The 11,632-nt window shown below is 48.2% G+C and overlaps 1 non-coding gene across 1 annotated transcript; it reads left to right on the top strand.

Moving 5' to 3' along the window:
- The first annotated feature begins 11,290 nt into the window (after positions 1 to 11,290).
- On the top strand, positions 11,291 to 11,363 carry trnak-cuu (transfer RNA lysine (anticodon CUU)). The gene has a single exon. It is a non-coding gene; the product is annotated as a tRNA-Lys (tRNA).
- Positions 11,364 to 11,632: the final 269 nt, after the last annotated feature.

Here is an 11,632-nt window from a genome sequence, read left to right as displayed (position 1 = left end):
CTATAGTGGTTGGAATCTGCTGTTATTTCTGCTGTTAATTACATCCAGGACTAAATCGTGTTCATTCTGGCAGTTGGGTTTGTTTCCGCTGAAAGTAACTCCTCTAACTGGACTGGAGGTTAATATTTGGGATAATCAAATAAATGAATGTTGCTTTCAACACTTTGCTGTAGATTTTATCTTTCCCATCTGAGTTTTTAGCATCAGCTGGCTGGAGCTCAGAGAGGACAATCTGCGGGGGAGGGGGGAGGGGATCGTATTGGGGGAGAACTTCAGATTGGACACAGTCCTTCAGGATCACACTGAGAGGGGCAAATGCCACTTTTGTCTCTCTGGTCTCTCATCACTGTCAGCAAAGTCGCCATGCGGGTTAATCTTGATGTATGTAAGGTGCGGATGATATCCACCCAAGGGTGTTGAAAAAGATGGGACGGGTGCTCTGCCAGCCCCTTGCCTATATTTCCCAACAGCTTAGTAGAGTCAGGGATTGTTCTGAGATTGTAAGCCAGGACGCATAGTTCCCATTTTTCCAAATTGGGCACAAGTCTGAGCTCAGGAACGAAAGGCCCATCAACATGACCTCGATAATCGGCAAGGTGCTTGAAGGGATCCTGAGAGATGCTGTTTTTGATCATGGGGAAAGGGAAGGGGCTATTAGAGATACTGAACACAGATTCTGGTAAACATGGTCATGTCTTACAAACTAGCTTGAGTTTGTAAAGAAGTTGTTAGGTTGGTGGATGGGGGAATCCGGTTGACATTGTCTACCTCAGGGTGTCAAACTCATTTTCTATGGTGAGCCTTATCCAATATCCTGGCACTTGGCGTGGGCCACATTCAACAAAGGTTATCAGATTGTATTTACTGGCGCTGCTCCTAATCCGTGCCACCTCTTAGCTTGAGAATTCATGAACTGACCCTGCTCAAACAATAACCAGAAGGATATCGCTGCATTGTTCTTCCAGTGTCCACAAGGCTGTGTCACTGCCATACACAGATAGCGTTTCCTTGCTTCACATCTCCATACAAACACCATCACTTCACACATTCCCTTTCTACACAATTGCAGCAGACATGAGCAAGGACGTGAGGCTTATTAAAAGACACATTTAATTACAGCAAAGGGAGAAATGTTCAGTTATTTTCCATTGTAGGCAAAGTGCCGGGCAAACCAGCAGCCTACTGGCACCTGAACAGTGCCTCATCGGCCGACAGGCTTTCTTCAAATATATTTGCTGCCTGGATATAAACTGAAACCAGTTTTGCAGTTGTGATGCTCTATTCATACATTGAACGTGGAAGAGATGCTGTGGGGCATATGCTAAGTTCAATAGCTGAAAGCGATTTCCAGACTGGGTTTTGTGTTTAGTGATCCCGGGCGTGTTACCAATACCAGGAAAGATGAAGCCCATAGAATGTAACGGACAGTGAGCGAGTCAGAATGAGAAGCTTTAACAACAACCGATGTTTCAGAAAGGGAGACCTCACAAGACCAAAGGACATTGGTGGTGTTTAATGGGCTGTTTGTGTCACTGGGCTACAGGAGGCTCTTTGTGACAGTAGGAAAGCTGGTCACAACAAACAAACAATTTACCGGACTGTCCAGGGCCCACTCTGACCCCCACCTTCTCTCTCTCACGATTGATGGACATTGCTTCAGTAATTGCTCCTCTGGCCTTTCCTCGCTTGTCCCTCATACACCCCTAATACACGGCTCGACACAATCTCCCTCCCGCGACATCCTCACTGTGCTGGAATCCACACCAGTTTCCACATCTGTTCCTTGTTCTCTCCCTGGATCCTGAAACTACAGCACTCACTCTTCCCCTCCTGAAGTCTACAGGCTCCAAAACTGAAGCTGGGTGGCCCTCAGTCCCGACTCCTTGATTTACCTCCCCTTCTTTCCTCCTCTTTCCCCCCTTGGTTGTGTTCCACTGTGGGCCTTGGGCCTTCCCCGGGGATTCTCAGTATGAACAGGGGGATGTGTGTTGACACAGGATGTCCCAGCTCTCCACCTGTAAAGGGACAAGGAGAGGACCCGCTGGGCTGAATGGCCCTGCTTTATGACATCACTGTAGTGCCTAGCAACCACCTTCCCTGAGCTCTGCTCATTATGGGCTGGGTTTAGCTCAGTGCTGTTGCAGGAAGGGAAACAGGAGCAGGATTCGGCCCGTGTGGAGCCCAGGATTAATGGGGAGAGGTACAGGATCAATTTATACCTTATTGAGAGAGAAATGTCAGTGTTGCGGACACTTACTGTCCATCAGTATCTGTGTCGGGGAGCGACCGATGGGTTCACTCTGTATCTAACCCGTACTGTGCCCGACTGGAGAGTGTTTGATGCTGGGCACGAGGTGCTCAGCTCGATGAGAACAACATTTAAACCAAAGATGATCGGATATCCCATCAGCTTCTCCCCTGGACACAGGTCCTGAAGAACAGGGAGTGTCTAATAATTTGGCTGGTGTCCTTGATCAAATTTAAACACCTCACTCATCTCTTTTTAAAAATTCCTTCATGGAATGTGGGCATCGCCTCTCATCTCTCATTCTTCTAAATGCTAGAGAATATAGGCTTAGTCTACTCCATATCTCATAGGACATTCCCTCTGATCCCAGGAACCAGTCTGGTAAGCCTTCTTTGCACTCCCTCAATAGCAAGTTTATCTTTCCTTCGGTAAGGAAACCACAACTGTGCATAATACTCCAGGTGCGGTTTCACCAGGGCCCTGTATAATTGCAGTAAGACATCTTTACTCTTATACTCAAATCCTCTTGTAATAAAGGCCAGTATTGTTATGTTCATAATAAAGCAATATAACTGAGTACTGTAGAAAATGAGTTAGTGTGACCTTAGCTCCTGTATTCAAACTCCAGAGTGTTGGTAGAGCATGAGAGGCTTGCTTATATACAGTGCTCCCAAGGGATGTTGGGATCCATTGGGACTCCAACAGGTATTCCCTCTGGTAGTGGTATGATACAGGTTGCATAGGGTTGCATACATAACATCACTCCCTCCCAAAGTCAATTTAGCACTTATTTACAGGGTGAGACGATCTGGGGCTTTTCGCTATCTTGTCGATCGTCTCGGTACAAATGCAGGTATCGGTGAGTTGGTTTGTTCTTCGCTGGGCAGCTGGCCTTGCTTGGCTGCTGGGGATCGTGAGTTCAGCTTTGTGGTCAAACGTGATGTTGGTTGCCACTTATGTGTGTGTGTTGGAGGGTCGAAGTTGGTGGTATCGTCTTCGGGTTGTACATGGCTGTCTGTGAATCGCAGTTTGGTTTGGTCCAAATGCTTTCTGCAAGTTAGTCCATTGGCAAGTTTGACCTGAGACACCCTACTCCCTTCTTTGGCTATGACAGTGCCAGCAAGGCATTAGGGACCATGTCCACAGCTGAGTACAAAGACGGGGCCATTGACTCCAATATCGCATAACAAGTTTGTGCGATTAAGGTACATGCTTTGTCGATGCCGCATGTCCTCAACATGATCATGGAGATCAGGATGGACAAGGGAGAGCCTTGTTTTGAGCACCCTTTTCATGAGCAGCTCGGATGGGGAACCGTGGTGAGTGAGTGGGGTCTGGTGCAGTAGCTGAGCAGGACTCGGGACAGGCGGGTCTGCAGGGAGCCTTCGGACACATGTTTCAAGCTTTGCTTGGTGGATTGGACTGCCCGTTCTGCCTTACCGTTGGATGTGAGCTTGAACGGGGCAGATGTGACGAGCTTGATCCCATTGTGGGTCATGAATTCCTTGAATTCAGCACTGGTGAAGCACGGCCCATTGTCGCTGACAAGGACGTCAGGCAGGCCATCCATGGCAAACATGGCTCGTAGGCTTTCAATGGTGGCAGTGGACGTACTTACAGACATTATTACACACTCAATCCATTTTCAATAAGCAACCACAACAACCAAAAACATTTTGCCTAGAAACGGGCCCGCAAAGTCAACGTGAATCTTAGACCACGGTTTGGAGGGCCATGACCACAAACTTAGTGGTGCCTCCTGGGTGCATTGCTCAGTTTGAGAGCAAGTATTTCATTGGCGCATGCATGACTCCAAATCTGAGTCGATGCCGGGCCAGAACACATGGGATCTGGCTATAGCTTTCATCATTATGCCTGGATGGGTACTGTGTAGCTCGCGTATGAACGTTTCCCTGCATTTCTTCGGCAAAACCACGTAATTGCCCCATAAAAGACATTTTATGGACATTTCATCTTTGCGCCACTGGAACGGCATGATATCTTCACGCATCTCCGCTGGGACGCTGGAAGGGGTCCCATGAAGGACACAAGTTTTTATAAGGGGCAGTATAGGATCCTGGCTGGTCCAGGTCCTGATCTGGCGGGCTGTAATCGGTGACTTTTCATTTTCGAATGCATCCAGCACCAAGAGCAAGTCTGCAGGTAGTGCCATTTCCACCCTGTTGGTGGGCAATGGTAGCCGACTGAGAGCATCAGCGCAGTTCTGTGTGCCTGGTCTGTGGTGGATTACATAGTTATATGCAGACAGCGTAAGTGCCCTACTTTGGATGTGGGCAGAGGGTTTGGTGTTAATCCCTTTGTTCTCTGAGAATAGCGATATGAGTGGCCACCAGGTGTCAGAAGCAACGCTCACCTCCCAGTCACCGGATGTTTTTTTCTAAAACTTTTGTGTTGCTTTCACGGAAAAGCATGATTAATTAACCCGTCACCTTCTTTTGCACAATGAAAGAAATGCTAACTGAGGGACAGTCGATACTTCAATCATTTGTCCTGTGCTTTGGGGAGCGGGCAGGGAAGTGGACCTGAGTCCATGATCACATCGGCCATGATCGTATTAAATGTCGGAGCAGGCTGGAGGGGAAAATGACCGACTCCTGCTCCTATTTCTTTTGTTCTTATGTTCTTCAGCATGTTAACCCATTTTACACACTGTATTGCCGATGTCACCAGGAATCTGGGGCAACTTTTGTCAAATTTAACAGCACCGGTTATTCCTTCCGTGCAGAGAAAATAGAATCAGTGGTGAAGATAAAATCCCACGGTGCTCATTTTCAGATTCAACGCAGTAGGATTTCAAATAAAGTGAAAGAATTTTACAGTGAAAAGATTTGGAAGTTTTATTTGTATTTGTATCTTTAATTAAACGTTGTGGCATCTGACTCCAGTTCATGCCACTGCTGAATAAGAAAGGAGGGTCTGACGTTGACCAGACTGCACTGACCCTGATATTTGTGAGCTCATCCTTTGTATTCAGTGGTTTCTCGCCCTTTTGATGGGCTGCAGTGTAGCGGATATCACGTTGGCCTCACATGCGAAAGGTCCCCGGTGGATCCGTTTTCTCTCACTGAATGTTATCTATTTATTGGTTAAATAAAGAGCAATTCAGGAATAAGGGAGCCTTTTTACCAGGAGAATAAATAGCATATAATAACAGCAAATGCTGGAAATCTCAGCAGGTCAGGCAACATTTTCCAGGAGACGAAACTCTCCTCCGATTGTTCCTTTTTCGCAAGTTTAAACATAATGTTTCTACCCAGAATCAAACCGGGTACTTTTCACATATAAAGCAAATGTGATAACCACTGCACTACAGAAACCTCTGGCACAACAGCCCCAACAGAGGGGAGCTGACCAGTGAGCTCCCTCTGTGCTGATCGGGAATGTGTTGGCTCACGTTAAACAACTTCTGTCCCACACTGAAAGTTCTCAATCCTTCTCCTCCACTGCCCTTTACAGAAATATCGCGGTTCACCCAGCCACCGTGTTCACTTCCACATCCTCACAGTGGGGCCACAGAGGCTCCTACCGTCTCCCCGCCATCAGTGAACTCGCCCAGTTTACTAAATTAAACCCCGAACACGTGCCTGGCAAAGGGCAGGAGAAGCCAGATAGTCTGTAAGCTCGGTCTATCGCAGAAAGTATTGGTATTCATGGTGAATACAGCAATTCTTAATCTTCTCACAGACCTCAATTATTTTTATGCGATGAATTGATCGAGAATTGAAACCAGTTAAGTGCGCCGGATCTTAACCCCTCGACCACCAGGGAACGGTTATGATACATGTAGATATATTTATATATATTTATATATGAACCTGAATATCAACGGGTAGCTGCCTCGGCCTCATGGCGAACAGCAGAGCGTCAAACTTTGAGTGAGAGAAATTGTTCCACAGTTATACCCATTTCATCTTTTGTTCCCTTTCAAACGCTAGAAACTGAGACATGGGGAATAAATAGGGAAATAAAAGCACAGGGTTAAAGACAAGAGGAAGAGAGAAGGGGAAAGATACTGTCCCAACCCAGAACTAATGCAGAAACCCCTCTGCTGCGCTCGGGGTGGCCACCCACAGCCTGGATACAGGAACGGGAGAACACCATCGGCAGGTCGGGACCATAAAAGGAACGGCGAGCGGCCCTGGGAGCAGCTTGGAGGTCCCGGGAGACTACTCCAGGGAGCATTGCGAGTCGGTGCAGGAGGGCGGCGGCAGCGAAGAGTGATGTCATCAAGGTCCAGGTCGGTGATTGGAGCGTGGGCAGATACAGCACGACTGGCGAGATCGGGGCGAAGGAGCGGCGAGAGACTGTAGAGGGATGTGATCGGGGCCCAGCGGAGACATGATTTTGGGGCCAGGGGCCCAGGGTTAGCACGGCCCAGCCCACACTGTGCACTAGGTCCGTGCAGCAGAGCTGGTCGCCTGTCGTCTTGGATAACCCTTGCCACTGGACCAAGACCTCGCTCTGTCAAGCCCGTGTGATGGCTGGGGTGCAACGACCACCACACATTAAAAAAATCCACGCACAGGCATCTTCCACCCTTTGGGATGTTGTTCGGGTCCTTCATTGAAACACCTGTGGACTCATCCTTTTTTGGCGTGGAAGCAAGACATCCTCATTTCGAGGGACCGCCTATGATGATGATGATGATGGATACATTAACGTCCCGACAGCTCATTGACTGCAGGAGTTGGACCGTGCGGCGCTTCAGAAGACATGTCGAAAAGGCAAAGTCACTGATTCCGTCTCATATGCTCCTCCGATCAAGAACAGCAACACACACTAAAAATGCTTCAATAATGGTTACATCTTATCTCCACATTTGCTAAGCAGGTGGTTTGTTGGTCTAGGGGTATGATTCTTGCTTTGTGGTTGTTACTTCAAATTTGCAGAAACATTTTCGTTTCAAATCACAAACCAGCCTTGAGCTTGCGTTGAAATTTTGCAAAGAAGGACTTGCATTTCTGCAGCGTCTGTCAGGAACTCATGATGACCCAAAGTGCTTTACAGCCGTTGAGTTGCCTTTGAAATGTTGTCATGTGAGGAAAGATGTTCCCAAATCACCTCACACGCACCGCAACTCTTTGCAAACGATTTCATAGAATCAAAGAAGTTTGCATCACGGAAGGAGGAAATTTCGGCCCAACGTGTCCGTGCCGGCCAACAAGAGGCTCTCCAGCCTAATCCCACTTTCCAGCTCGAGGTCCATAACCCTGCAGGTTACGGCACTTTCGGTGCACATCCAAGCACTTTTTAAATGTGGTGAGGGTTTCTGCCTCTCCCACCCTTTCAAGCAGTGAGTTCCAGACACCCACAACCCTCTGGGTGAAGAAATTTCCCCTCTAAACTTTCGACCAATTACTTTAAATTTATGCCTCCTTGTTGTTGATCCCTCTGCTAAGGGAAATAGGTCCTTTCTATCCACTATATCTAGGCCCCTCATAATTTTATACAATTCAATGAGGTCTCCCCTCAGGCTCTGTTCCATGGAAACCAAATCCAGCCTATCTAATCTGTCCTCAAGGCGAAGATTCTCCACTCCCGGCAACATCCTCATAAATCTCCTCTGCACCATCTTCAGTGCAATCATGTCCTTCCTGCAATATTGCGACCAGAACTGCACGCAGTACTCCAGCTGTGACCTAACCTGCCCCACCGACCCCATCTCTTGTATTCTATGCCTCGGCTAATAAAGGCAAGCATTCCATATTTCTTCTCAACCACATTAGCTACCTGGCCTGCTACTTTCAGTGATCTGTGGACATGCACTCACTGGATTCTGGGGAGGACCCAGCAGATTGGAAAACTGCAAATGTAATGCCACTATTTAAAAAAGGAGGCAGACAAAAATCAGGAAACTATAGACCAGTTAGCCTAACATCTGTGGTTGTGCAAATGTTGGAATCCATTATTAAAGAAGCATTAGCAGGACATAGAAACATAGAATCATAGAAAATAGGTGCAGGAGTAGGCCATTCGGCCATTCGAGCCTGCACCACCATTCAATAAGATCATGGATGATCATTCAGCTCAGTACCCCTTTCGTGCTTTCTCTCCATACCCCTTGATCACTTCAGCCATAAGGGCCATATCTAACTCCCTCTTGAATATATCTAACAAACTGGCATCAACAACTCTGCGGCAGAGAATTCCACAGGTTAACAACTCTCTGAGCGAAGAAGTTTCTCCTCATCTCAGACCTAAATGGCTTACCCCTTACCCCTTAGATTATGACCCCTGGTTCTGGATTTCCCCAACATCGGGACCTGTCCAGTCCCGTCAGAATTTTATATGTTTCCATGAGATCCCCTCTCATTCGTCCAAACTCCAGTGATCTCTCGATCCCTTGATTCCCCGAGACTCGAAAAATCTATCTAACGCAGCCTTGAATATATTCAGAGACTCAGCATCCACAGGCCTGTGGGGCAGAGAATTCCAAAGATTCATATCCCTCTGAGTGAAGAAATTCCTCCTCATCTCTGTCTTAAATGGACGACCCCTTAACCTGAGACTGTGCCCCCTGGTTCTAGGCACTCCAGCTCGGGGAAAACAACCCTCACCATCTACCCTGTCAATCCCCTTCAGAATATTGTGTGTTTCAATGAGATCACCTCTCATTCTTCTAAACTCCGGAGAGTATCGGCCCATTCTACACAATCTCTCAACTTAAGACAGTCCTCCCACCCCAGGAATCAATCTGGTGAACCTCTGTTGTAGCACCTCCCAGGCAATTATTTCGTTCCTCAAATAAGGAGACCAAACTGTGCGCAGTACTCCAGGTGTGGTCTCACCAGGGCCCTGTACAATTGTAGCAAGACTTCCTTACTCTTGTAATGTGGGCTATATATTAGGTACTATGGGGCGAGTGCCCTTTTTTTTTTGCTGATTCGATGGTTGTATAAAAAGTTATTAAAATTTGACAGTTGCTCGGCAAACATATTTGTATTTCCTTCAGGGTACTCCTTACTCTTCAAGGGCTAGATTTTCCCCAAGCAGTTTTGTCGGCGCACTGACCTCAAGCGCACCGACTTTGCGCGCTGGAAACGGCGCGGGGAAAAACTCGCCCCATCCTGGCCGCTGTGTCCAGTCCCCGGAGTCCCGGCGTGGTGTCGATGGTGAAGTGGAGGGCGGAGCCAAATGCCTGCGCCGAAAACACTGCCGGCACCTTCGCGCATGGGCAGTCGGGAGAGAAAACTTGGCACTCGGCCATTTCGAAACAGTGTCAAACCCGATGAAAAGCACAGCAGCTTCTCATCTTCTCCGGTCGCTCGGCGGGCTCTTCCCCCGTCCCTCCCCGATAAAACGCTCAGCTCCAGCAGCTGCAACTTCTCCGGTCCACAAGCTCACACTTCTCCGGTGTGTCTTCCCTCCCCTATCCCTGGGATATAGGGACCCAGTGTAATGGATCCAAGTTTGCTGATGATACAAAGATGGGTGGGAAAGTAAATTGCGACACAGCAAAGAAAATCTCAATTCCGGAAGAACAATATGGAAAATTACAGTGACCCCGACGTGATATAAACACGCAGCCTTCTGATCTGGAGTCAGACACACGACCGTTACACCACGAGGTCTACAGTGCAGAGTGCCCATGTTTGTAGACATGAAGGTTCCTGGAACACAGTTTCAATTACCCTGCATTGGTGCAATGAAAGGGCTTCAAAATCCCCGGCCACTCCCACCGTGGGTCAGACAGCATCAGAAGCAGTGCCCACCTGTCACTCACCCTCTCACGCCCGCTTTCATCACCTGCTGCCCGCGGACTGCAGCAAATCCAGTTCATCATCATCATAGGCAGTCCCTCGAAGCGAGGATGACTTGCTTCCACGCCAAAAAAGGATGAGTTCACAGGTGTTTCAATGATGGACCTAATATTCCAGGTCCCGAACTGTATGTTGACGGGTGGAAGATGCCTGTGCGTGGATTTTTTTAACGTGTGGTGACCATTGCACCCCAGCCATCACACGGACTTGACAGAGCTAGGTCTTGGTCCAGTGGAAAGGGTTATCCAAGACGACTGGAGACCAGTACTGATGCACAGACCCAGTGCCCACACATATCGCAGTGTGGGCTGGTACGTGCTGCCCCTGGGCCCCTGACCATGAACTCACGCCGCCCCTGGGCCTCGATCACATTCCTCCCCAGTCTCTCGCTGCTCCAGCTGTACCTGCCCACGCTCCAATCACCGACCTGGACTTTGATGACATCACTCTTCGCTGCCGTCGCCCTCCTGCACCAGCTCGCGCTGTACCTTGCCGTGGTACACCACCACGCTGCTCCCAGGACGCCGCTCACCGCTCCTTTTATGGCCCAGACCTGCCGCTGGTGTTCTCACACAGGTCGGGGCCTCCACGCTGCTCCCCGCAAATCCAGTTACACCCCGTGTCACCGCACAATTCTCAGCTGTGATTGTAATCTGACTATATTTAAAGCTATCACAGAGGCTGCAAGCAGTGTTCCCTGGTCGTCCAGTGGTTAGGATTTGGGGCTGTCACTGCCGTGGTCTGGGTTTCATTCCCGGTCAGAGAAAGCATTTTTACAAAGCAAGCTGACAAATATATTTCAAGTCTGTGAGATCCTGAATAATTGTTATCATCATTAATCAACCCACATGTGTTGCACACTGAAGGAAATACAAATATGTTTGCTGAGTGACTGTTGAATTTTTATAACTTTTTATACAACCGTAGAATCAGCAGAAAAACAGGATATTCGGCCCGCAGCACCTAATATTCCGCCCATAGTGCAAGAGTAAGGAAGTCTTGCTCCAATTGTGCAGGGCCCTGGTGAGACCACACCTGGAGTACTGCGCACAGTTTTGGTCTCCTTTTCTGAGGAAGGATACACTTGCCTTGGAGGTGGTACAACGGAGGTTCACCAGATTGATTCCTGGGATGAGAGGACTGTCCTATGGTGAGAGATTGTGTAGAATATGCCGATGCTTGCTGGAGTTTCGAAAATGAGAGGTGATCTCATTGAAACAGACAATATTCTGAAGGGGTTTGACAGAGTAAATGTTGAGAAGCCCGGCTAGCTCAGTCGGTAGAGCATGAGACTCTTAATCTCAGGGTCGTGGGTTCGAGCCCCACGTTGGGCGTTTACTTTTCATTAAACTTTTATGTTGCTTTCGCGGGTAAATATCATTAATGAACCCATGATCTTCTTTTGCACAATGATAAAAATGCGAACTGAGGGAGAGTTGATAATTTAATCAAATATTGAAAGCAGTGCCTCAGACCGCTCGGCCGTCCTTACTGTTAGATGCTCCAGTTACAAGTTATTACTCTGGAAAGTTTCAGACCGGGCGCTTGTTCGGGGCTGCTGGAAGGCCCAGTGACCGGGATACCCTCTCTCCCGGGGTTTTCC

This window comes from Pristiophorus japonicus, unplaced genomic scaffold (genome assembly GCF_044704955.1).
Source record: "Pristiophorus japonicus isolate sPriJap1 unplaced genomic scaffold, sPriJap1.hap1 HAP1_SCAFFOLD_43, whole genome shotgun sequence".
In the NCBI taxonomy this organism is placed as follows: Eukaryota; Metazoa; Chordata; class Chondrichthyes; family Pristiophoridae; genus Pristiophorus; species Pristiophorus japonicus.
Note: the sequence above shows the minus strand (reverse complement) of the source record. Positions and strands in the feature narration are given on the sequence as shown.